Below are 27,731 nucleotides of genomic sequence, written 5' to 3' on the forward strand. Positions count from 1 at the left end.
TGGTGCTTTTTGCGAGTGCTTATTTAAGCAGCGAGTTTGTATACCTATGTTGTGGATTACAATTATCTGATTGGAATGTAAATCGTTGATTGAATTATCTGTTGGCTGTTTGGATTATAAAATGGCTTCAAAGAGACCACCACCACATCCTTCGAGCACACCACCAGCATCACCAAGTATTGGAGAAAAGTTGGATATAGTGGAAATTAAAACCATGTTTCAAACTTTAAGACAAGAGTTCAAATATCTTACAGAGATTGTATCTCACGAGTTTAAATCAGTAAAAGAGAATTTAAGTCAAGTGAATGAAAATGCAAAGTGAAAGTAGAAATGAAAGAAATGAGAGAAATGATGGAAAAAATGAACAGCGAATCCAGAAGATGGACTAAATAGTAGAAAGACATGATTTTAAAATGGAGAAGTTGACGGCATCCAATAAAAGACGAGAGGGCATCCATAATTCTTGAAGTTAACAGATCCGAGTTTTATTTACGATTTCAAAATATCCCAGAGAAGAAAGGAGAAAATCGACATGAAATAAATGAAGAAATGTTAGTAAAAGCTATGGAAAAAGATAAAGAAAAAATATTGAATGATGCAGTTTATCGTGTAATTATTAGATATGCAATGAAGTACAATTTACCAAGAGAAGTTCATGTAAAATGTACTAAAAAGATACGCAAAACCCAATTGCTTCAAAATCTGAGAACTGCTACTCTTAAATATAGAGAAAAAGAGAGAGTTAAGAAGAGAATATAAATTTTTGTCAAGAAAACTCAATGAGAGAGGAGCAAATTATCAGTGGCTGGTTCCAGAAGGCATTTTCTTAGTTTGGCAAGGGAAAAGATACAGACTCGACATAGTGAATAAGGCAGAAATATTTTATAGAAATAATTTTTTACAGACCAAAGAAGGAATCAATGAGTTACAATTGAGAGAGAAAGAAAAAGAATTGGCACAAACAGAAGTAGGACTAAAAGAATTGAATGAAGAGTACTTACAGAAGTGAGGTGACAGGAGGATCAGATGTGGCACCATCAGGACAAGAGTTGCAGTTAATTGCAAATGAATGGGAGAAACAATTATTATTATTATTATTATTATTATTATTATTATTATTATTATTTATTAGATTTGTATGCCGCCCCTCTCCGAGGACTCGGAGCAGCTCACAACAAAATACAATGTCACAAATCCAATATATTAAAAAACACATTAAAACCCATTATTAAAACCATACAACTCAGACAGACCATACACAATTCTACCAGAGCCTTAGCATAGCCTAGGGGCAACTCAGTTACCCCATGCCTGGTGACATAGGTGGGTTTTGAGTAGCTTACGAAAGGCAAGGACAGTGGGGGCAGTTCTAATCTCCGGGCAGAGTTGATTCCAGAGGGTTGGGGCCGCCACAGAGAAGGCTCTTCCCCCTGGGTCCCGCCAGATGACATCAACGGGACCCGGAGCAGGCCGACTCTGTGGGACCTTATCAGACGCTGGGATTCATGTGGCAGAAGATGGTCCCGAAGATATTCTGGCCCAATGCCATGTAGGGCTTTATAGGTCATTACCAACACTTTGAATTGTGACTGGAAACTGATCGGCAACCAGTGCAGGCTGTGGAGTGTTGCCGAGATGTGGGAGAATCTGGGAAGCCCCACGATAGCTCTCGTGGCCACATTTTGCACGATCTGAAGTTTCCGAATACTTTTCAGAGGTAGCCCAATTTGGAGAGCGTTGCAGTAGTCGAATTTTAAGATGATGAGGACATGAGCGACTGTGAGCACCCAGGCAAACCTGGGCAAACGCTCCCCGCCCCACAGCTGAAAGATGGTGTTCTTATGTTAGCTGCAGATTGAGCAGGACGCCCAAGTGGCGGACCCTCTCTGAGGGGGGCAATAATTCCCTCACCCAGGGTAATGGACAGACAGATGGAATTGTCCTTGGGAGGCAAAACCCATAGCCACTCCGTCTTGTCCGGGTTGAGTTTGAGCTTGTTGGCACCCATCCAGACCCCAACAGCCTCCAGGCACCGGCACATCACTTCCACTGCTTTACTGACAAGACATGGGGTGGCGATGTACAACTTGGTATCATCAGCGTACTGATGATACCTCACCTCATGCCCTTGGATGATCTCACCCAGCGGTTTCATGTAGATATTGAATAGCAGGGGGGAGAAGTCAAGAAGCCGCTGAGAGGTCAAGAAGCACCATGACAGAGGACAAGCCTCTGTCCCGGGCCCGTCAGAGATCATCCATCAGCGCGACCAAAGCAGTTTCCGTGCTGTAGCCGGGCCTGAATCCTGACTGTTGAGGGCCTAGATAATTATCCTCAATAGAGAGTCAAGAACAGAGAGAAAGGGTAATGACGAGATCGGTAACAGAAAGACAAATGATTTAATATAGGAATAGTAAATAGAACAAAGAATGAATGATGAAATTAAATGGATTTCAATAAATATTAATGGGCTAATATTCACCAAATAAGAGAAATTGAATATTTAATAGACTAAAAAAATTAAATATGGATATAATTTGCCCTCAAGGACAAGTTGAAAAACAACACAAGAAATTTTTGAAAAATAAATTCTTTAGAGAACTTTATGTGACATTATTAGATCGATAGAAGTGTTGTTGTATATACAGAATAAAATAGAATCAAAAGGCATATATTCAAATGAAGAAGGTAGAATATTAATGGTGGAGATAAATGAGCCAAAGTGGCACAGTGGGTAGAATGCAGTACTGCAGGCAACTAAAGCTGACTGCTAGATCTGCAGGTCAGCGGTTCAAATCTCATCACCAGCTCAAGGTTGACTCAGCCTTCCATACTTCCAAGGTGGGTAAAATGAGAACCCAGATTTTGGGGGCAATATGTTGGCTCTGTTAAAAAGTGCTATTGCTAACATGTTTTAAGCCGCCCTGAGTCTAAGAAGGGCGGCAAAAAAAAAAAACCAAATCAAATAAATAAATAAATAAATAAATAAATAAATAATACACATGAATAATCAAAAAGTATTGTTGATAGCAAAATATGCTCCAAATGATAATCAACAAGTATTTTACACAAAATTACATAAGAAAATTAATGAGTTAGGCCAGTGATTTTCAACCTTTTTTGAGCCACGGCACATTTTTTACATTTACAAAACCCTGGGGCACATTGAGTGGGGGTGGGGGTGGGGGGTTTGGCTCAAAAAAGTTTGGACAATTTTTTTCTCTCTCTCTTCCTCCCTTTCGCTCTATTTCTCTTTCCCTCCCTCTTTCTCTCCTTTCTTCTTTTTTCTCTCTCCACCCCTTTCTTTCTCTCTTCCTTCCTTCCTCTCTTTTTTGCTTTCTTTCTCCCTACCTCCCTCTATGTCTTTCTCCCACCTTCCCTCCCTCTCTTTCTCTCTCTCTTTCTTTCTCTCTCTCTCTTACTTTCTTTCTCGCTCTTGTTCTTTTTCTCTCTTTCTTTCTCTCTCTCTCTCTCTTTCTTTCTCTCTTTTTCTTTCTTTCTCTCTCTTGCTTTCTTTCTCTCTCTTGCTTTCTCTCTCTCACTTGCTTTCTTCCACTCTTTCTTTCTTTCTCTCTTTCTTTCTTTCTTTCTCTCTCTGAGCTTCGCGGCACACCTGACCATGTCTCACGGCACACTAGTGTGCCGCGGCACACTGGTTGAAAAACACTGAGTTAGGCTATGAGAACATTTGTTTAATGGGAGACTTCAATGCAATAGTCAAGACTGATTTGGACTATAAGACAAGTAAGGAAAACAAAGTAAAAAAGGTAAACTTTATCTAAATCATTTTTCAATATGGTAGATGAGTGGAATCAGATTGATATATGGAGATAGAGACATTTTAGAGAGAAACAATATATGTTTTATTCTTCTAGACATAGATCTTGGTCGAGAATCAATATGATATGAACTACATTAAATTTGATAAATCAAAAAGTGAATCTCGAAACAAATATCTGGGCAGATCACAATCCTATTACTATCAAATGGAAATACAGTGATCTCTCGATTAGCGCGGGGGTTACGTTCCAAGACCTCCCGCGCTAACCGATTTCCGCGTTATACTGGATGCGGAAGTAAAACCACCATCTGCGCATGTGCGCCATTTTTTTCATGGCCGCACATGCGCAGATGGTGGAGTTTGCGTGTGGGCGGCGGGGAAGACCAAGGGAAGATTCCTTCAGCCGCCCAACAGCTGATCTGCTCCGCAGCGCGGAAGCAGCGAGGAGCCGAAGATGGGGTAAAGGCAAAGGGGAAACCCCATCTTCGGCTCCTCGCTGCTGCCGCGCTGCGGAGCGGATCAGGTGTTGGGCGGCTGAAGGAACCTTCCCTTGGTCTTCCCGCCAGATCACTTGCCGCTTGCCGCTTGCCAGTCCACGCCCCCCTGGATGAGCGGCCCCGCATGGCCCCAGCGCCGGACTCCGTTGCCGAACGCCGAAACCGGAAGGGGCGAGGTGGGGGAGAACGGGAGGCTCAGCATTCCGTCAGTCGCAGCGCTGGCTGTCAACTTTTCTTTTTAGCACTGGGGAGGCAAGTCAGCTCCTGCCCAGTTTTAAAAAGAAAAGTTGACAGCCAGCGCTGCGGCTGACGGAATGCTGAGCCTCCCGTTCTCCCCCACCTCGCCCCTCGAGAGATCACTGTAATCAAGAAAGTCCAGTTGCCTTTTGAAAGAAAGCACTTTTGGGACAACCATGGAAGACTGAGAATCTCCAGAGACATCCTGTCACTCTTGTCCAAGTCCTAAAGCTACCATCCATAACAGGGAGGAAGGCCTCGCAGGAGAGTCTGTAACCTGGCAGCTTCGATCCTTCCACCTCTCCCATTCCCTCAAGGGAGGAGAAATCAGCCCGCTGCCAGAGAGGCTACTCGGCTCTCTCCTTTGGGAGCTCCGTTGCCCACCGAGATGCAGCAACTCAGCAGCGATAGCCTTGCCGATGCCCGTGCCTCCGCCCGTCACGATGGCCACGTGACTGCGAAGGAGACCAGCCGCCAGAATCCCCCTGCCGCCAAACGCCGACGCCGCCATCTTCGCAGCTTTCCGTGGTCCTCCTGAGCCTGAACCCCCTTTTTTAAAAAGTCATTCATTTCGCCGGGAGCGCTCCGGGTCACGTGACTCGAGCCGCCCCGCCCCTTTCCCATCTCTTTCGAAAATCGGAATGCCCCCTCTGGAATAGCGGCAGTCTTTTGTCTGCCACGCCCACCCGCGCGCGACGAGATGGCGAGAAGGGTGCGTCTCTTGCTCAGTGCAAGTTAATGGCATGTGAATGGGTTGCCTGAGAGGGAGGGGGGGAAAGAAGAGAGGTGTCGCAAGAAGGTTTCGCAGCGCTGGCTGTCAACTTTTCTTTTTAGCACTGGGGAGACAAGTCAGCTCCTGCCCAGTTTTAAAAAGAAAAGTTGACAGCCAGCGATTGTTCCGCTGCCGCCAGCATGGCCTGGCTGGCAGCGGAAGATGTAACCTTCGCAACCTCGGAGAGCTTCCTGGGCATGAAAGCTCACGAAAACCAGGAAGCTCTCTGAGGTTGCGAAGGAGCCCACGATCACTCGGCTGCAAGCGGGAGGAAGGCGAATCCCACGGGGCTGGGCTCGGTTATCCCCTCGGCTCCCCTCCTACCAGCCCCGCCGCGGAAGGCTCCATTCTGTTCCCTGAATGGAGACCGCCGGCCGCTCAATCGGGTGGCAGGAAAGCGAATGTCACGGGGCTGGGCTCGGCTCCCCCAGCCCCGCCGCGGAAGGCTCCATTCTGTTCCCTGCCGGCCCGATTGAGCGGCCGGCGGTCTCCATTCAGGGAACAGAATGGAGCCTTCCGCGGCGGGGCTGGGGGAGCCGAGCCCAGCCCCGTGACATTCGCTTTCCTGCCACCCGCAGCCGAGTGATCCTGGGCTCCTTCGCAACCTCGGAGAGCTTCCTGGGCATGAAAGCTCACGAAAACCAGGAAGCTCTCTGAGGTTGCGAAGGAGCCCACGATCACTCGGCTGCGGGTGGCAGGAAAGCGAATGTCACGGGGCTGGGCTCGGCTCCCCCAGCCCCGCCGCGGAAGGCTCCATTCTGTTCCCTGCCGGCCCGATTGAGCGGCCGGCGGTCTCCATTCAGGGAACAGAATAAAAAAAAATTTATTTTTTAATATTTTATTTTTTTAAATAATATTTTTTGAAAAACCGCGTTGCAGCGTTTCGCGCTAATCGAGAACGCGCAAGTCGAGGGACCACTGTATAAAACTAAAAGACCAAGATAGTGAAATGGTGTTCTTCTTTTAAGAAAATAAAAAGCAGGATACAACATTGCAAATACTTTGTGATACTTCTAAAGCTTATTTTAGAGGGTTGGCATCAACATTAATGAACAAGAGAAATAGACAAAATATTGGTTACAAAAGAAACCTTGAAAAAACACATAGAAAATTGGAACTACAGCTACAATTATTTCCGCAGGACTTAAAAGTTCAAGAAATGCTAGATTTAACTAAACACAAATTAAATTTAATAGAAAATGAGGAAGTTATATATTTTTTATTATTATTATTCATTAGATTTGTATGCCGCCGCTCTCCGTAGACTCGGGGCGGCTCACAGCAACAATAAAACAATGTACAACAAATCTAATAATTTAAAAAACACTAAAAACTCCATTATTAAAAGCAAACATACACAAGGAGGGTGGGGGCAGTTCTAATCTCCGGGGGGAGCTGGTTCCAGAGGGTCGGACCCGGAGAAGGCCAACTCTGTGGGACCTAATCGGTCGCTGGGATTCATGCAGCAGAAGGCGGTCCCGGAGATATTCTGGTCCAATGCCATGAAGGGCTTTATAGGTCATAACCAACACTTTGAATTGTGACCGGAAACTGATTCGCAACCAATGCAGACTGCGGAGTGTTGGTGTAACATGGGCATACCTAGGGAAGCCCATGATTGCTCTCGCAGCTGCATTCTGCACAATCTGAAGTTTCCAAACACTTTTCAAAGGTAGCCCCATGTAGAGAGCATTGCCAAGAATATTAAAGTAGCAAGACAAAATTTCTTTGAAAGGGTGAATAAACCAGGAAGATGATTGACATATAAAATGAGAGAGAAAAATGGATAAAACAATTGGAAGATGAGAAAGAATAAGTTATTTAATTATAGCATGAATTGATAGTTTGATACTTAGATATTTGGATGTTTAGAGATAATTTTGATAACATACTTTCTTCTCTCTTTTCTTTCTGATAAGTTTAAATATAAGTATAAGCAATAAGATCTAATAGCACGTATAGAAAACAGAGTTCCAAGTTAATATTTTCATTATTTACTAGATTAATTACTAATATGTAATTTAAAGTATATTTAAGAAACTTTAGTGTAGCATTGTACAGTGTTACCTCTTCTTATGAACGTAATTCATTCCATGACCAGGTTCGTAAGTAGCAACGTTCATAAGTAGAAGCAATTTTTCCCATAGAAATCAATGTAAAAGCGAATAATGCATGCAAACGCATCCCAAAACTCACCCCTTTTGCCTTATTACTGCCGGCATTCATATCCTTGTTCAGGGGTGGATGGAGAAGGCCGGGGGGGAAGACAGCGGACACTGCCAGGAAGGAACCTCGTAGGTGGATTAACACGCGTGGGAAACTGCCTGGTGGCTTGTCAGCCAGCGGGGCTTCCACCCTCCTTGAAAGTGTTTTCAGTGGCGGCGACAGGCAGAGGGGAATCCCAGCCGTGGCAAGGATCAGCCGGGATTCCCCGCCTCCAGACTGCTACCGCAAGCAAAGGGAAAATCCCAGGCGCTTCAGCCAGCAACAGTAGGTGTTGGCAGTCCCGAGGCAGGGAATCCCAGCAGGGGCAGCAAGCAAAGGAGAAATCCGGCCATGGCAGTCACAAGGCAGGGGAATCTCTGTGGCAGTAAAAGAGCGCATGCACAGTAAGAGAGCGCATGCACCCGGGCTCGGGTTCGTAAGGTGAAAATGGTTCGGAAGTAGAGGCACCACTGTATCTCGAAAAGTTTGTCAGCAGAGGGGTTCTTAAGTAGAGGTACCACTGTATATTGAAATTTGTTAGGAATCATTGGAAACATATGTTCAATTGGGATAGACTAAACAAATCAGTAATGATGGCTTCCAGAACATTAACTCAGAACAAAGGAGAAAGAAAACAAAACTTACTGCTTACAACCCCCAATAGGCAAAGATTGTTTGAAAGCATGCTGACAGAGGAAAAAGCTGCATCTTCTTCACAGAAGTTAGAAGTTACAATGAATACCCTTCAGGAAATGCTCTTGAAAATGAAGGATAATATAACAAAAAGGTTAGATGGATTAAAGAATGAAATAAGTGAACTGAAGACTAATATGGGGAAGATGGACCAAAAAGTAGTAGTTATTCAAGTGGCTCTAACCGAAAACGAACAAGAAATAGAAGAAATTAAAAGGAGAATGGAAATAACAGAAAGAAAAATAGAAAAAATGGACAATAGATTGGAGTCAATAAACAAAAAACCTTGAAGCAGCTAGTCTCCACTTGGAAATCGAAAGATTGGCTTTTTATCTACGCATCCAAAATATTGAAGAATTTAAAGATGATAACTTACCAGATTTAATTGCAGAAATGTTAGGCCTTGTGCTCAATAGACAAAAGAAGAGATGATGAGGGAAATTGATGAAGTTTATAGAATACTACCTATGCAAGATTTTGACATCCCAGAGAAATACATGTAAGACTTTTAAAGAGACAATTAAGAGATGAAACATTAAATAAAATAAGAGGGGAATCCCTGAGATACAAAGATAAAGAAATTTTAATTTTAAAACAAATTCCCCACAAAATTAGAGAGAAAAGGAGAAAATATCAATTTCTTTCAACCCAACTAATAAAAACAGAATCCCCTTCAGGTGGCTTGTTCCAGAAGAAATGCTAGTAACTTGGAAATTAAAAAAATACAAGATTGACACTACAGATAAAGCTCAGGAATTAAATGAAATGTTGCTAGCAGAGGTTGAATATTTTAATAAAGAAGAAATTGTAAGCAAGAGTCAATAAGAAATAGCGTTGGAAGCTTGAATGGAAGGTACGGAGGAAGAGGAGGTCAGAGAGTGCGGAGTGGTACTAAGAAATGGAAACGAGGTCTAGAGGCACTCTCAAATCCAATAGTCAATAATCAAACAAAAGGATGTGAAACAAAAATCTTGTTGGTAAATATTAATGGTTTCTAATCATTAATAAAAAAGGAAGTGTGTATTATTAAAGCTAGGTAAACAAAAATTAGATGTCATTTGTATGCAGGAAACTCATATAAAGTTATAATAAATTGTTGGAATGCCCCATGTTGGGGAAAATGTTTTGTGTCTCAGCACAAGTAAGAAAGAAAGGAAATGTAATGTATGTAAAAGAGTCTTTAAACCTAAAGATAATTTATAAGGATAAAGAAGGAAAAATCTTAATGGTTGAAATTTCAATTGAAAAGGGAAAAATTTTGTTCGTGGAAATTTATGTCCCAAACCAGAAACAAAAGAAATTTTATTCAAAACTACACAGGAAAATAAATGAGACCAATTGGCAAAACACTTGCCTATTATGTGACTTTAATGCAATTGCTGATTGTAAAATGGATTATAAAGGCAATAGTAAGTTTGTGGGGTTTTTTAAATCTTTAAAATTTTTAATTGTTGATTACTTATGATTTGTCTTTTACATGTTGTGAGCCGCCCCGAGTCTTCGGAGAGGGGCGGCATACAAATCCAAGTAATAAATAATAAATAATAATAAATAATAAAGACAAATTTGACAGAAATTACCGAAAACCTGTATGGATGTTTGACTTTTATGTCTGGAAAAAATTTAATTTAAATGATCAGCAATATACTTTTTATTCACACCCACACAGATCCTGGTCCCGCATTGATAAGGCATGGACAAACATAGTTTTACTTTTACAGATGGCAAAGGTGGAGATACAGAGTAATAGGTGGGCAGATTGCCACTCAATACTGCTACAATTGAAGGGTATAACATAAAATGCAAACAGGTGGACATTAAATCAAAACATGCTTCAGGAAAAAGTATTTAGTCAAAATGGAGAAAGAGTTAAACTATTTCTTTAAATAAAACACTAATGAGTAAATATCTATATATAATGTATGGGATACAATGAAAGAGTAGGTGAGAGATATCTCAATAGCATATCAAGCAAGGAAAAATAAATTATACAAAGAAAAAATGAACAAATTTCAAAAAGAATTGGGAGAAATTGAAACCTTATGTCAAGAAAACCCAACAAATGATAACTATAAGGATACCAGAAACTTGATAAAATATAGAATTAACTTAATGAATCAGGAAGAAATGACTCTTAATATAAAAATGATGAAACAAAATTATTTTGAACATGCAAACAAAACAGGGAGGTGGCTGGCCCTTAGGTTAAGAAAAAAAAACTAGTAGAACAATTCAACAATTAGAAGATGAGCAGGGAAATGCTCACCAGGGAGTAGAAGAAAAGAAAAAAAATTGTGCAGAAATTTTACCAAAAAAATTGCCAGTCTTAATGTGATGTTCCCTAATCTATAAACCCCGCTGCCAATCCCATCATAATAATCTTCCCTAATCTATGTGTCACTGTCATATCAGTGCAATAATCTTCCCTATTCTGTTTTCACTGCTAAATGCCGCGCCATAATCTTCCCTAAACTATATATTTCCATAATCTATATATTATCCCTAATTCTAAATGTCTTCTACTATTGAACTCAGTGATAATCTTCCCTAATCTATTGATTTTAATTCTTTGTTTCATCTGTCTTTCCTATATAATACCTAACATAATTAGTGCTAGTTATTATCCCATATAATCCTATTCCTATTATTGTAACTTTCCTACCTTATCATTTTCCCTTCCTCCCACTTTATTTATCACCATAAATCAAATAGGCAATTTATAATTCAATCAATAAGAGTAATAAAATAAAAGAGAGAGAAAGAAAAGCAAAGAAAAGCAAAGAAAATAGAAAAAAATATCATCCAAAGATAATCATAATCATTACCAAATATCTCAGCTATATTATTGACAATAATCAAAGCTATTTTCATTTTTTTCATTTATAAGCCATTAAATTTTGTCCTCTTATATAATTCTTCCATTTTACACTTTATATCACTTGCTTGTATATTTGTAAAATTACAATATTTTAAAAATCCAATTCATTAAGTATACTCAATTCTTTTTGTAATTTATAACTTTGTAAAAACAGAGAAAAGAGAAAAAAAGGTGCTAATATCTTCTAGTGAATTTTAAATATTCTTACACGTATTTTAATTTTAATTTCCTGAAAAACATTTAATTCTTAAAAGTATTTACTTTTAATTTATATTATTCAATGTAATTTCAGTCAGATCAGATGGTCCAAATGTAATTTCAGTCAAATCAATCAGTCCAATTAGATCAAATCTATTCAAATCAGTTTAATTCCAAGTAATTTCATCTTAAACATTATCTTCCTTCCATGGGTTTAGCTGATCAGTCTTCCCACGGCAAGAATACTGTCTTTGAACCTATGACAAATGTAATTTAAGTCAAATCAATCAGTCCAATTAAATCAAATCAATTCAAATCAGTTAATTCAGTTCAAATAATTTCATCTTGAACATTGTCCTAATGCATTGACTTGTCATTCTTTTGTAGCATACTGTATTTAAAACCAGTAGCAAACTGCTATATTTCCTCCGGCCACACGATGTCGCTAGGTGATCAATTCTCCAAGTCTTTATGTAGCTTTTCTCTGAATAGCTTTAAATGACTCCTTTACTGTAGCTTCCTGTTTCGTACTTCCTGTCTTACGATGTTCTTTGTTTATAGAGGAAAGGAAAGATAAGGATTCCAAAACAAAAGTTAAAAATTTCAAATTCCAAAAGGCAAATTTCAAAGAGATCCAATTAGGTAGTTGAAAATAATCCAAATGATGAGCAATTTTCTATTTTAAAAGCTTTCGCTGAAATGCCACATTGCACTGTTAGCTGCCTTCTTCAATCTCAGGCCATTTTAGCTCCATCCAGCAACCAAGCGAGAAACAAAGGTCTAAAATCCCATTCAGGCATTCTCCGCTTACCATCATAGACAGAAAAATTCTGGCCCCTCTCTGCAAGTAAGTCTTTCAATTCTTTTTCCAGATGGAATCATTTGGCTATCCTCCCATCAATGGGTGGTCACTACAGCTGTGTCAGAACAGGCATGGCTGCCTGTCCGACTTCACCACAGCCGGTGCAAGACAAGCCAGTTCGCCCAACGGGGCATGCCGGCCCCTGCCAGGCCCCTGGCAGCATCCCAAGCATCACTCTCCCTGCAGGAGAGATCCGGTCTGGTCCAAAAGGACCAGAACCCCGGGCAATGGGACTTGGGGGCATTTCCCAGGAGAGAGGGAAATATCCCAGTGCTGCAGTCACAAAACCCCACCCCCCCTCCCAACTGCCCAGATCTTCTGATCTTCTGATTTATCTGGCGCCTCACAACATGTAATGATTATGTCATATCCTCATAGTTATTTTATCTGAATACATAGAGAAATGCAAAACAGTTAAAGTTATAGTAACTATATAACTATAACTATAGTATTTTTATGAATAAGGCATGAATTATAATCCTTGATCTATATGCCATGTGCTTATGTTCAATGTTGAGATTACAGTAGAACCCCGACTTACGAGACTAATTGGTTCCGGAAGGAGGCTCGTAAGTCGGAACGCTCGTATGACGAAACATTGTTTCCCATAGGAAACAATGTAAAGTCAATTAATCCGTGCAACAACAAAAAAAAACCGCTGCCGCCGAACGCGGAAGTTAGCGTTCGGCTTCAGGAGACAGCTGCGAAGCGTCGCACGTGTTTTAAAACATCGCAGCCGGCCTGGGGGGCTCGGGGGCGAGCCCCCCAAGCCGGCTGCAACGTTTTAAAACACACACGCCGCTTCGCAGCTGTCTCCTGAAGCCGAACGCGGAAGTTAGCGTTCGGCTTCAGGAGACAGCTGCGAAGCGTCGCGCGTGTTTTAAAAGGTTGCAGCCGGCCTGGGGGGCTTGCCAGCACCCCCCCCCGAGCCCTGGCTGAAGGTTGACTCACCACTGGCTGAAGGTTGACTCAGCCTTCCATCCTTCTGAGGTGGGTAAAATGAGGACCCAGATTGTGGGGGCAATATGCTGGCTCTGTTAAAAAGTGCTATTGCTAACATGTTGTAAGCCGCCGTGAGTCTAAGGAGAAGGGTGGCATAAAAATGGAATGAATGAATGAATGAATGAATGAATAAATAAATAAATAAATAACTGTTCTGTTTTAGTATTAAGATAAGGCAGCTGAATTAAACCCTGACTTCATCATTTTTGGAGTAAATCTATTTAAATAATTGGGAGGAGTTACTGTGACTACATTTAAGAAAAGTTTCTGGAATTAATATATTGCCATAATAGCCATAATTGGATAATTATTCTCCAATTCTTTACTATTTCTACAGGTCAGACACTCATACATAGAAATACACCGCAAACAGTGTATATCGTCTGTACTGTTTGCTGAGAGGCAGTGACGGAATTTCCCCCCCTTGTTTTCCACCCCCAAAACTAAGGTGCCTCTTATACTCCTGTGCGTCTTACATTCCGAAAAATAAGATAACCACCCATCTTCTAAGAAACTGGGTGGCTATCAGTCAAAAATTAAAATAACATAAAAACCATATGCAAAGTATTAAATTCAAATGCATAAAAACAACAACAACAAAAATCTGGTGCTACGTCAAACTTCCAAAGTGGTATTCCTCATTTTATCCTACTATTTGGGAGAAAAGCCAGATCTTTAAAGCTTTATAGAAGGTTAGTGTGTTGAACTTCAGATGGATGGGTATTCCATAGAGTAGGGGCTATTTGAAATAAGATGGAAATGTTTAAAGGCAAGCACTTGGAATGTGTAAGACATCCTTAAGAAAATGTCCTTAATAAAAACCGTCCTGCAGATAGTCTTGAGACTTACTAGAGTTTTTAAAGTTGATGACTAATACCTTGAATTGCACACAGAAAGAAAACTGAGGCCAATGCAACTTGCACAAGAGCTGTTATATAAGAAAACCACTGTAATATAGGTGTCAATCCCAGTGCATGATGTTGTGTTCTGAATCAATTCAAGTTTCCAGTGAGATAATAATTTTATGCTATTTCAGAAGTGTTAACTGCCTAAGCTTTTTGCTCAATATGTATCAGATATGATAAACTTAAGGAAAGTCTGCTTAGTTTACTCCCCTATTCTGATAGAGTAGAAGTGTTAGTTCCCTGGGAATGGGTTCCTATTATTTTTATATTTATTGTAATACCTTTTATTTACAATTCTATGGTTTTAAATTACTTTTTTTATAGATTGTTATCTTGAAACTTGGAATATAAAGAACTCTAAATGAATAAAAAGTCCTAGGTTTGTTGCAGAATATAATTTTTAGTAACAGTCATTAAATTCCTCTTTAGTCTTCTAGTTATTCATTAAGCCATGGTTCATATTTTATTAAAGTAGCAACAAATATAAGATACAGTGGAACCTCGACATACGAGCAGCTCTACTTACGAGCTACTCGAGATAAGAGCTGGGAGGGGAGCGACATTTTTGTTCGCCTCCCGAGCTCACATTCGGGATACGAGCGCCAAGGAGCTGTCTCCTGAAGCCGAACGCTAACTTCGTATCCCGCGTGTTTTAAAAGGTTGCAGCCGGCCTGGGGGGCTTGCCAGCACCCCCCCGTGAACCGTTGACCTACAGATCTGCAGTCAGCTTCAGTGGCCTTCAGTACTGCACTCTACCTGCTGCGCCACCCTGGCTCTTATAAGAATATGTATTTTATATTTTTAATTTTTAAATTAAATTGTATTTTTAAAAATCTTTAAAATTGATGTGGCTTTCTGGAAGTATTCTCTGTTATTTAAAAGAAGATACAGTAGCATTGGGCTTCTTCAGATCAAGCATTTTTTTAAAAAGCTTCTTCATTTTGCTAGGTTGTTTACAATAAAGCAGTGTTTAAAAAATAAGTCTAATAATTTGAACATTTTATAGACATTCATAGTTATTGACTTACTTCCTTGCATTCAGTTTCAGTAGTCTCATTAGCACAAGAAAATAAAATTCTCTATCTCCCAGCAATTTGCCTCCTTGCAGCTAGTTTTACTTTCAGTTTTAGCAGGTGGCCTACCTGCAGTGTCCTGAATCAGCTGTGAGTCAGGATGCTGAAAATCAGTTGCTTTTCTAATCAGACTCTGCGCTCTTTGCTGCAAGGAGGTAAATTGCTAGGAAGAAGAGTCCAAAGCATGGAGGTGACTGAATGGGACTACATTTGGTGTATAAGACACACTCAAGTTTTCACCCTCTTTGGGGGCTAAAAAGATACATCTTATACTCTGAAAAATATTATATATAAATATTTTAAATAAATAAATAAAATTGTTCATTTAGGAAACATTCAAATCATTGTAGCTGCAATCATTGTGTGTTTATATAATATATAGACACACATCCCTCAAACATTTAAACTCATAGTTATATTCTTTAAATCAATGGATTAACCTTTAATTTTCCATTTTCATATAAACCTATTTATTATGTATTTATTTATTTATTTATTAAACATATTTATATGCTGCCCAACTCCCAAAGGACTTTGGGTGGCTTCCAGTAGATAAAAATAATTTCTAAAACAATAAAAACATTCATTAATAACCCCAATTAAAACACACATACTCAAACTAGCATTCCTTATTCAACGGTCCCAGGCCTGCTGGAACAGCCAGGTCTTTACCGCTTTGCAGAAGGCTGGGAAGACTACGAATCTCTGGAGGCAGTTGGTTCCATAGGGTTGGGGCTACCACTAAGAAGACTAGGTGTTTGGCTGACAGGATCTGGAGAAGGCCAACCCTGTGGGTTCTTACTGGTCGCTGAGAGGTATGCGGCAGAAAAGTCTCAAAGGTAATCTGGTTTTAAGCCATGTAGGGCTTTATAGGTAATAACCAACATCTGGAATTGCATTCAGAGACCAACTGGCAACCAGTGCAGCTTGTGGAGCATTGGTGTTATATGTGTGTACCTTGGTACTCCCATAATTGCTCATGCGGCTGCATTTTGCATCAGCTGAAGTCTGTAAACTCTTTTCAAGAGTAACCCCATGTAGAGTGCATTGTAGTAGTTGAGATTCTTTGAACACTGCTAGAACTTACTATTCCTTGAACATTGCTAGAACTTACAATACCCAACTGCACCCAATATATTACCAACATTACCATGTCTGTAGCCAATACTGTAGTCCAAGGCTGAGTGAATCCTATGATCAACAAATATCCTATATTACAACTATCAAGTGGAAGAAAAATCACTCAAGTTTCTAGGACTTTGGTTTCCATATGGCAGTTTTTGGCATATTTTTGAACTAAAATTACCAAGATGTCTAATGAATGGTCAAGCTTACTAGAGCTTCTGAAAATTCCAAAATGGAACACATGGGGAGCAAATTGTCTAGGGAGTAATTCCACATACAACTCAGTCCTAAGGTCACCTTTTTGAACCAACAGCCATTAAAAATGTTGGATTTCATATTTCATGGCTGAGAAATTAAATTTGAATACATTTGAAGCCTAGTAGATTAAGGAAGGCTGCCTAAAATGAATACAAATCAAAACAATTAACATGTAAATATGTTTCTATTATAGCTTTACAGTAGTCTTTATATGAACTTACAAGAAAAGTACAGTACAATCGTAGGATTTTCTAACAGTGCTCAAGCATAGAAATTGTAGATATGTATGCATGTATAATAATAATAATAATAATAATAATAATAATAATAATAATAATAATAATTTATTAGATTTGTATGCCGCCCCTTTCCGAAGTCTCGTAATGCATGTAATGTAATGCATATTATGCATATATAATGCTTTAAGCATTTCAATCAATAAAAATTTATAGAGAGAATGAAAGATATATATGTTATTTATATAAACATCTTCCCCAACACACACATCTTCCATCCTCTCCATAAATTTATATTGATTAAAATGACTATGATTTGTTAATTCAACATCCTATTTAAAAGGCAACTTATCCACTGCTGAAGTCAGCAGGCATATCATTCACACTACTAAGACTGAAAACATACCAATTGCTTTCCTGGAATGAATATTAAGCAGTCTGAAACACACAACTTCAGATTTGACTTCATGAAATAAGTGCTTACTCAGCAAGCATCCTAGAGGTAATGCATTACTCTACTTAAATGTACTAGCACTTTATTATCCATTTTACATAGGACTCCATAATAGTAGCAGGGGCATTGTTTGACAAACAGGAAAAACTTATGTGTAACCCAAAGATATTCTGTCTGACCCCTGTCAGATAAATTAATAATTTCTTCAGTGACAAAGTAGAATGAGGGGGGGGGAAACTACAAAGCAACATAAAGAGATGTATTCCTACACTGTAGACAGCACATGACAAAATGAAAGATGGAGCTGCAATAGAAAAATGAATGATAACATGCTAAAATATGAAATGTGCACAACAAAGTACTTTTTATTCTAGACATACATTTGGTTGAAACAGACTCTAAAAAAGTAGGTACCAAGCATGGCCATCTAATCTCATAAAATCTAATGTCAAAAATAAGGTACTGTTTACTTTTAAATTTTATTTTTATCAGATAAATTTTAACATATATTCTTTATAAATATATTTGCATGCATACGCATAACATGCACACATATAATGAATATACCATATACTATGAATTTGAAGTGTTCAAAACAAAATATTCTTTACAAAAAGAATATTTTGCCATCCTAAAGCAGAAGTGTTAGTTTCATATTTGAAAATCTCAATTATTTATTTATTTATTTATTTATTTTATTTATTTATTTTGTCCAATACATAACACACTTTGAAGAGAATAGATATATAATAATATAAATAAAGAAAAGAATAGAAGAAAAGATATAAAAGTATAGGTGAACATATTTGAAAGGAAGAAAAGATAAATGAGATAAGGAGAGACAATTGGACAGGGGACGGAAGGCACACTGGTGCACTTATGCACGCCCCTTACTGACCTCTAAGGAACCTGGAGAGGTCAATCGTGGATAGTCTAAGGGAAAAATGTTGGGGATTAGGGGTACACTTCAGACAGTTATCTCTGACTCTGAAGTGCTGTATATTTTTTAATGTATACAGAATTGTGTAGAAATATTTCTAGACAGAAGTGAAAGCCCTTATAGCTAATTAGAATAGTGCTTTCTTTACGTCTAAGTACAGCACAAAAATATTAGCTCCATTTTGATCTCAAAATAGTTTTATCATTAAAAGAACACTCTTCCACTTTATTGGAAGGCATAATTGTAACAGTTGTTTACATCTTTTATTTTTGAAGGTACAGTTAATTTCTTAAGCTAAAATTTCTGAAATTTAGTTACAAATAACACTTTTCATATTTAAATAATAACTATTTTAAAATTTAAATGTGCCATATATATTCAAACTGAACTTTCTTTGCTTAATTGTTTAGAGTAGGTGTCCCCACCTCTGCTTGGCAGCCCTACAAAAGGCCAGAAAGGTTTGGGGTTGCTGGTTTAGAGCACATAGACTGACAATATAGTAGAAAATTAAAGAGCAGAGTACACAGCTTTACAGAAAAATTGGCTTTCAGATTCACAGATCAGATAAATTCAAATGGAAAGAAAATAAAACACAAGATATAGTCTCTGAAAATTCTAGTCATTGACAAAAAGAATCAATTGACACAAAATATATACTGTGCATTTCTGGGACAACAAAATTTTGAATTCAATTCAAATGGTGGAAATCCTGAGAATTAGCATCAAAGGTAAAAGTATATAGTAAAGTTTGGTTTTAATTCTACTTGGAAAAAGTAACTTATAAAGACAAAAACCAAAATCAAATGGAAGCAAAAAAAACCCCTATGGATTTCTAAAACTAAATTTTAGAAATATCATCAGGTATCGTGCCCATAATTACATTGGAATTTATAATAGTAAATAACACCTCTTTTGTGAATATAGATACAAATATTATTTTGAAATCTGAGCTAACATTTGGGGAATAAAGACTTTACAATTTCATAGGAATTCATGTGTAAACAACAGAAGTGAATATTGTCCATCGATTTCTTTTTTAATATTATTTATTAGATTTGTATGCTGCCCCTCTCCGAAGACTCAGGGCGGCTCACAACAGTAATAAAAATAATATAGTAGTGGAACAAATCTAATATTAAAAACATATAAAACCCTATCATTATTTTAAAAACCAAACAGCACATTCATACCAAACCTAAAACAAACCCTGGGGGAAAGGTGTCTCAACTCCCCCATGCCTGGCGGTATAAGTGAGTCTTGAGTAGTTTATGAAAGACAAGGAGGGTGGGGGTAGTTCTAATCTCCGGAGGGGGGGGAGTTGGTTCCAGAAGGCTTACTTCTTCTTCCTTGACTTAAATGAATCTTCATTAGTCTTTGGAAAATTAAGTATTTGGAAATCTACTTGACTTCTCCCTTACTTTATTATCTAGAAAAAGTCATTCCATCAGTTGAAAGGAGATGCTGATGCTATGCTAATATTGCATATTTTCAGTGTAAGCCTACTGAAAAGATAACTAACAAACTTTTGCTTCAGTCCATTTCTTAAACACAATTGATTAAATTGATGTTTTTACCATTAAGAAACTTATCTCACTCTTCAGTGAAGATGTACTTTCTAGTAACTTTAATTCAATTGATTTAATGATCCTCACTATCAAGAATCTGGGCCCGGGATAGGGGTCATTCCTCTATCCTGGTGCTTCTTGACTTCTCAGTGCTTTCAATACCATCTATCATGGTATCCTTCTGTGCCGCCTGGAGGGGTTGGGAGTCGCAGTCACCGTTTTACAGTGGTTCTCCTCCTACCTTTTTGGTCAGTCACAGTCAGTGTTGGCAGGGGGTCAGGGGTCGACTCCTAGGCTCCTATTTTGTGGGGTTCCTCAGGGGTTAGTTCTCTCCCTCCTGCTGCTTAATATCTATATGGGTGAGATCATTCGATGACACGGGGTGAGTTACCATCAGTACGCCGACAATACTCAGCTGTACATTTCTATCCCGTGTCAATTCAGTGAAGCAGTGGAGGTGATGTGCCGGTGCCTGGAGGTTGTTGGGATTTGGATGGGTGTCACACTCAACCCCACCAAGATGGAGTGGCTGTGGGTTTTCCTTCCCAGGGACAATACAATCTGTCCAGCCATTACCCTGGGTGGTGGTGGGGGGTGAGGAACTTTTGACCCTCTCAGAGAGGATCCGCAACTTGGCAATCATCCTTAATCCACAGCTGAAGTTAGAACAGCATATCTCAGCTATGGCAAGGATGATGTTTGCACAGGTCAACCTGGTGCAGCCCTATCTAGACAGGGAGTCTCTTCTCAGTCATGCCTCATCACTTTGCAGCTTGATCACTGCAATGCTCTCTACATGGGGCTACCTTTAAAGAACTTTCAGAGACTGCAGCTAGTCCAAAACTCAGCCACATGAGCAGTCATGGGTCTACTTAGGTATACCCACGTATCACCATCACTCTGTGAGCGGCATTTGCTCCAAACGCAATTTAAAGTGTTGGTGATTACCTATAAAGCCCTAAATGGCTTAGGAGCAGATTACTTATGGGACCGTCTCCTTCCTCATGTACCCAGTGGCCGGTTAGATTCTACAGAGTTGGCCTTCTCCAGGTCCTGTCAGTCAAGCAATGTCACCTGGCAGGGCCTAAAGGGAGGGCTTTCTTTGTGGCAGCTCCAGTCCTTTGGAACCAACTCCCCTTAGAGATTTGCACTGCCCCAATCCTCCCGGTGTCCGAAAAGCTTTTAAAAATACACCTTTGCTGGCCACTGAGTGCTGATACCTTGCTCTGGCCAAATACTATGATTTTGATGACATGAATGTTGGTTGAATGGTTTAAATGTTTTGGGTTTTTAAGAGTAGGTTTTAGTTATTTGTATTTTCAAATGTAGCTTTTAGGGTAGAATTTTATATTGTTGATTTGTATTTTTTTATGCTGTAAGCCGCCGTGAGTCCCCTGGAGGAGGGTGGCCTAAAAATCCAAATAATAAATAAATAATAATAAAATAAATTCTCCAGATTCCTATGCAAATATTGGACAAAGGAAAGGAATTATGTCTCTGTGTGCTAAAGTTTTTAGGTTTTTCTCATAGCATTAACCATTTTCACTTTTCTCTTTAGAAATTGTTTATTTTCTTACATTCCCCAGAATTGAAGTATCTAGATGACATCAGGGTAGTGCAGACTAAAGTAAAACTATTACATTAAGCTTTAATTCTTTCAATGCAAATTAGAAAAATAAAAAATTGTTCAGAACAATTCTATAACTGGCTTTGTCATTTTAATACAAAGTCTGTACCTGGAACAAGGTTCTTTGGCATGTTATCCTGCACTTATACATTTATGTTTGCAAGTTTTCCCAAATCTCCTGCTTGAGCAAGGGATTGGGCTAGAAGACCTCCAAGGAACCTTCCAGTTCTATTCTGATTGATTATTTCATTAGCTCACTAACAAAAAATATAAATATATAAGAATAGTGGATTCATTCAATTCTATGGGCCCCCATCTGAAGCTTCCTTCTGTGTTCCTTCTCTTCTAAAATAAAGTGTAGTCTGCCAACTGGTATTTGTTGCATTATGTTAACTAGCTAGTGAGTCAATTAATGAACATTTTCTAACATAACCAATTTGGGGGAAAGCAGAACTAAAATTAATTTTTACCATTATCTAACAAACACCATTTTTTTTTCCTTGTTAATATTTATTTTTTGTTCTTTTGAACAATATATGCAAAACTGTTGGCAGATGGATTATATACATTGTGCAGAAAATCTCAGGGACTGGGCCAAAAGCCTTGCACATTTGAACACTGTAATATTATCTTCTCCTTAACATCTATTGGATTTCTTACATTGGCAATTTTTCCAGTCAATCTTATTTAGGAACTGTAGCTCTTAATACTTACTATATACTGATAATTTTAAAGGATTTTTTTATTTTTTTAAAAAGCACTCAGAAAGTAATAGCACCCTGCCCCACTTAAAAGCTGAGGTTGCTATTTGAATGAGACTACCAGACAGTTCCTGCAAAGGTTCATAAGAAAGTTGGGGGAAATATCCAAGAATGTGGGACTGGATACAGGAATCTTTTCTTATTATGGAAGTTAGAAAAATCCAGCTTTCTTTAAGATTCTTTCCAGAATCTGTGTACAGTATTAAAGAAGAAAAGGAGGCTTCACTGTAATTAAGCCTTAAAGTTCACATTACGACAGGTGTAGCCTGTTTGGTGTAGAGGTTAAAGTCCTGGCCTAGAAAGCAGGAGACTGAGTTCTAGTCCCACCATAGGAATGAAAGCTGCCTGGGTGACTTTGGACCAGTTACTTTAAGCTTAACTGAACCCACAGGGTTGTTGTTTTGGGGAGAAAAGAGGAGGAAGAAGCATTACATAGGACTTGTTGCACTGAGTTACTTGCAAAGTATATTTAAAAAAAAATCAAAAATGTATAAATGAAAAAAACTAAAACTTGTAAAATTTGAATTACAGGTAGTATTCAATTAACAACCATAACGGAGCCTGCCCATTACAATTGTAACTTGTAATGGGTGTAAAGTGAGTCATAAATTGTCTCCTCTGATTTTAGGAACTTTTTTTGCAAGGGTCATTAGGTAAATCACCATGGTCATTAAAACAAATCTGTGGCCAGTAGCAAATTTCATGGTCACTAAGTCAATCCATTACAAGGTGTTTCAGCCCAAAACTGAAATTAAACATCATTTTTCCGAGGTGGGGGAAGAGGGGGAGACATGGGACATTGTAAATAATATCATGACAGTAGGAAGAAGCAAATATATGTGAAATAAATGTTGTCAAAGGCCCAAAATGAGATCACATAACTACATGGGAGTAGCAACTGAGTCATAAGTACCTGGGGTCAAGAGGGGAAGTCTATCATAACTTCACATGGTTGCTAAGCAACAGGTGGTTATGTCCAGGACTACTTGTGAGAATGTAATTGTAAAAGCCAGGCCAGAATTTAACTTTATTTCTTAAGAATACCTCAAAAATGACAGGAAGAACAATATGGATAACATTTGTGAAAAATGTTGGATTTCAAGTATGAGATTAAAACCATCCCAAACACTTTCACTTTTAGATTTCTATTGCAAGCAAAATCTTCTAAAGAAAGTATGAGTAAACTGAGCGTGTTGTAAATAGGAATTAAAACTTTAACTTCTCCAAAGCATTATGTACTTCTCTTATGCCTAACCTGCAATTCTAAGTTTAATTCTTAGTATCTAATGAAGTGGAATATGTTTGTAAGAAAATTGCTACTACAGTTCTTCAGTTAATGAAAAAATTGCTAAATACCTAACTATTAACTGAAAAATCTAACCGCAAAACAGTGCTTAACATTAGTTGGATAAATATATGTTGGAGGCAATTTCTACAGAAACAATCCATCAAAATAAATATTTTTTTTTCACAAGGGCTTTTTTTCCAACAGCTTTTTAACTAACAAACACAAATTTATTTCATGAAGAAAAGTTTGACAAAAACCAGTAACTTCATTTGGGGCCAGTCACTTTCTTGAACCCACCACCCAGTGGTTTGTTATGGGGAAAACAGGAAGCAAAAATATTATGTATTCTAGGCAGAATATAAATTAATAATAAACAAAAATATAATATAGACTTCTATTCTTTTTTATCCACTAAAACGTTTTTGCCCATCATTGATTGAGTGACTGACTGACTGACTGATTGATTGATTGATTGATTGATTGATTGATTTAGTGTATGGCATATCCTGGGGTGGGCTGCTGCCCAGATGGGGGAACGCGGTGGGGTAGTGAAAATGAAGCTCCACCCCAGAGCACACAATTTGCACTGAAAGACATTGAAAGAAAATGCAGGGCATCTGCATAAGCCACACCCAGTAAAAATTTTGGTAGTAAAAATTTTGGTAGCCCTTCACTGGGCATATCATACATGGACTAGCAATACATATTAACATTTCACCTAGATTAGTAAAACACAATAATATATAAAGGATAAAAAGATCTATGGTCAAATACCAATGTAGGCCATTTAACTATTGAAGTGCCACCATGGATTTTTACCTAGCAACTGATTATAATCCTTGGTAATATGTAATATAGATTAAGTTTAGGGTTATTAATCAATATGATATTCTACAAATATATTTACTATGCCATAACCACAAAGATATTATACCCATTAATTATGTCCATGCTCAAGAAAACCTTTTTTCTTTCTTCCCTTTAGTGTCAAATTCTTCAACAGCAATGCCTGGCTGTTTCTTTGCCAAGGTTTTAGAGAAATCATTTGCCACTGCCTCAGTCCTAGGGCTGGTCCAAACTGGCTTTCTCTAGCCTGATGTCTTAACCAAACTGGCTTAAAAAAAACCAGCGGTGTGCAAAAAATGGAACTACTGTATGGCCAAATCATAAAATACTATATGTTATTGAGAACTATGTTACTGAACCATGTATAAACACTGCTGAGAAGTTTTAGTTCAGGAAAATAAAATTTAAAATATAGCGTACATATATACTAAGACAATAAATAAAAACCTAGCATTTATTATTTTCTTTTATTTTACAGAAGATGCACATACTCATATATGCAGATTTATATTATTCACGCAACATGTCTAATCATATACAATGTATTGCTTTTTTCTGATTAAATGTGGTGATTTTACACACACACATCATCAAAATAAATGAAATGTATTGTAAAAATTATAATTAAAGTTAGTTTAGACATGTCCAAGGTTTTGGATCATCTCAATAGCATGTTTATATCTCTTTTCATTGTATTTACCATCTTATTTTGGATGTTCCCTCTACAGAAGATTTGATATGGATACAAAAACTCCCATCACTCTTTATTTAATGTTGGAAAATATCACTGAATTGATAAAATGTTTTCAATTTTACAGTGTATAAATTTAGAGTATTGTGTTTGAGAAGAAGTCCTTTCAAATCTTATTTTCTTCTTAAAATGAGAATTGATTTAAATAAGATGGCAGACCAGTTTGTTCTAATTAATTTTTCTTTTGGAGGAGTGGTTTAAAATTTTGTATCTTCCTTTCAGTTAAAATAAACTATACACTAGCCTGTGTTAACTTTATACTTGCCATAATTAAATGCAGACATTTTAATTCAATACACAGGATTATTCGTTTTTTCTATGTTCATCAATAAATCAATTACCTTCTTTGGCACACAATAAAAGAACCAAGTTGGTTCTAGTTTGGAAATTCAAGTGAATAAAATCATTGTTTGATAAATTTATGATTGGGGTTTATTCCTCTGCTATACGGGCATACTCAGAATATGACAAGTTTGGGACAAATAGTCAGTCCTTCACAACGCACTGAATTTTAAATCTCCCTAGAAGATGCCATGATTGAATCAATAGAAGCCAAATTTCATATCTAAGACTTTTTTTAAAAAAAAGCAATTAGGGTTCTTCCTATCTAAATAACATGCCTTGCTTTGTTTGCTTTTTTTAAAGGATAACATATGACGAGTAAGCCGATGTAATTAAAAAAATTGGTAAATGTGACTGAAAAGTGCAATTTTATACCCGTTCACTTGAGAGCAAATGCCAATAAACTCCTTGGGGGTTACTTCCGATTTCATATGGTGTGAAGAACAGAATCTGAAATTGAAAACGGTTTTCGGATCACTTCCGAAGAGAGCGAAGCAGAAGCTAGACTGAAAAGAGTGAAGGTTGGGGGGGTGGGTGAGAAAAAGCAACTTCTCTTTCCCCCTAGAAAACGGGAGCGGTAAAACGCGCCCGCCCTCCGCCCTCGTTAAGGAATCTTTTCCTCTGCTCCTCCGAAGGCTCTAGACAGGGGGGGGAAAGGTTCCCTCCAACCTTCCTGGTTCTCACGAACAGAAGCAGCAAACAGAACCTGCTTCTAGAAGCTGGAGCAGAGGGAGGAGTGGCGCCTGATAGGAACCTTTTGCAGGCCTTAAAAATCACTTCCTTTCCCTCAATGACAGCCAGGAATGGAGACGAGGGAGGAGGAGGGAGCCACGCGAAGCCCAGGGTAACCAAAGGGCGGTTGCAGACGAAGGCAAGTCATTTGATACTGCGGGGATCGGGCGGGTCACCGAGGGGAGTCGCCTGGGGCTGAGCCGACTTTACCTGCTGCTGTTGGTGCAAAGGCACTGAAGAGGGGGCATTCACCTCCCTCCTCCCCGCCTGCGTCCCTCCCTCGCTCAGAGATCCACCGACCCGCCAAACCAAAGCGGGCTTAGGAGAGCGAAAAGAGGGCTGCCTTCCGGACGCCGACGCCTCCCGACCGGCACCCCCGCCCCCCCGCCCCGTAGCCGACGCTGGTTGCTGAGTTCAACCACCGCCCCCTTTTCTCTTGCACGCAGGCGCCCAGCTGTAGGAAAAGGCGGAGGCCGCCCCCACATGCGCGGCGGCGCGCTCGCTTAGGAGTTTGTCGCTCTGCTGACGGCTTGCCAGCCTTTGATCCGGTGAATCTGCGTCTGCCGAGACAGGGGAAATAGAAAAGCCGCCTTGAAGGAGGGAACCGGGGCACTACGCTGTTTTGCGCGCTAGACACTCTCTGTATGTATCTATGCGCTGTTGCGAGGAGTTACTTGGCGTTCGTGCTGTATCCCTAGTAGACAAGCAACCCTAAAAAAACGTCCTTAGCTACTGTCGCCGACCAGTAATCGAAAATGAAGAAGGCAGTTTGAAGAGCCACTAAGATACAATTACACATCTTGCGTTTGTCTTGTCAATTCCTATTGTTTTCCAACCCAGCAGCCGCCCGAAACGTTTTATGCGACTTGTAGAAACAGAAACAGACAATTTTTCACAGTCATCTTTGTGCCACTGTATCAGGTTCAAATGGTAGCGCTACCCCACCCTCCCAATTCCGTTAGAATGACCAAATGACCATGCTCGCTGACTCCATTTCTCTCCTTAATAAACCTGTTGCATTTTTAAATCTTGAGCTTAACAGATCAGGTGACAGGTGCTGAATATTACCATTACATGTGTAACTAATGTTCAAGAATGCTACCCACCCTTGTGCATGGCTACGAGGACGCCGCTATTAGTGAAACTTTGGAAAGAAACTCAAACTTCAGTTCAGGCTTTTAGTTTGCTTAATTACGTTACACAATAAGTTATATGCTATAACCATTTGTATGATCATAACTATACGAAAAGATCCCATATACACTACAATACCACAGGCTTAACACAAAAGAGCACTAATATGCATCCCTGCTAAAATTGATTAAATATTATCTTCTGAACTTAATATGTAAACAAATACTTTTGCCACTTGCAATGTCTCAGCAATGCTCTTTATTTGAAAAATATGGACTTTGGGGAACAATACTGTACATTATTTTTAGAATAATTTTAAAACAGTTTGTAAATTCTGCATAATATAAAGCATTTTCTTCAAAAAGTAATGGTGTTCTGTTTTCTTTAGATTCAATCTGCAAACAGATAGAATAAATGCTTTTCTCCTCACTAATCAACTTCTCACCTTTTTATTATTTGTACGTTTTTGACAAAAATGACCGCATTTTAGAATCAAGTCTGCTGACAATGTGTTTTATAGTAGCACATTCAAACAACTTATTCTAATAAAAGCAGAGTAAAGATTTATT

At 38.8% G+C, this 27,731-nt stretch overlaps 1 protein-coding gene across 4 annotated transcripts in view; it reads right to left on the reverse strand.

Annotated features, from left to right (window-relative positions):
* Nucleotides 1-26,425, reverse strand: part of TBC1D5 (TBC1 domain family member 5) — a 584,043-nt gene extending 557,618 nt beyond the window's left edge. For 3 of the 4 annotated variants that reach the window (XM_070727730.1, XM_070727732.1, XM_070727729.1), the window contains exon 1: nucleotides 26,239-26,425. The gene's annotated coding sequence lies outside the window, so the exon portion shown is untranslated. The remainder of the gene's footprint in view (nucleotides 1-26,238) is intronic. The other variant, XM_070727731.1, reaches the window with a different exon arrangement.
* Between the last annotated feature and the right edge of the window lie 1,306 nt (nucleotides 26,426-27,731).

Source organism: Erythrolamprus reginae, chromosome Z (genome assembly GCF_031021105.1).
Source record: "Erythrolamprus reginae isolate rEryReg1 chromosome Z, rEryReg1.hap1, whole genome shotgun sequence".
NCBI classification, from domain to species: domain Eukaryota; kingdom Metazoa; phylum Chordata; class Lepidosauria; order Squamata; family Dipsadidae; genus Erythrolamprus; species Erythrolamprus reginae.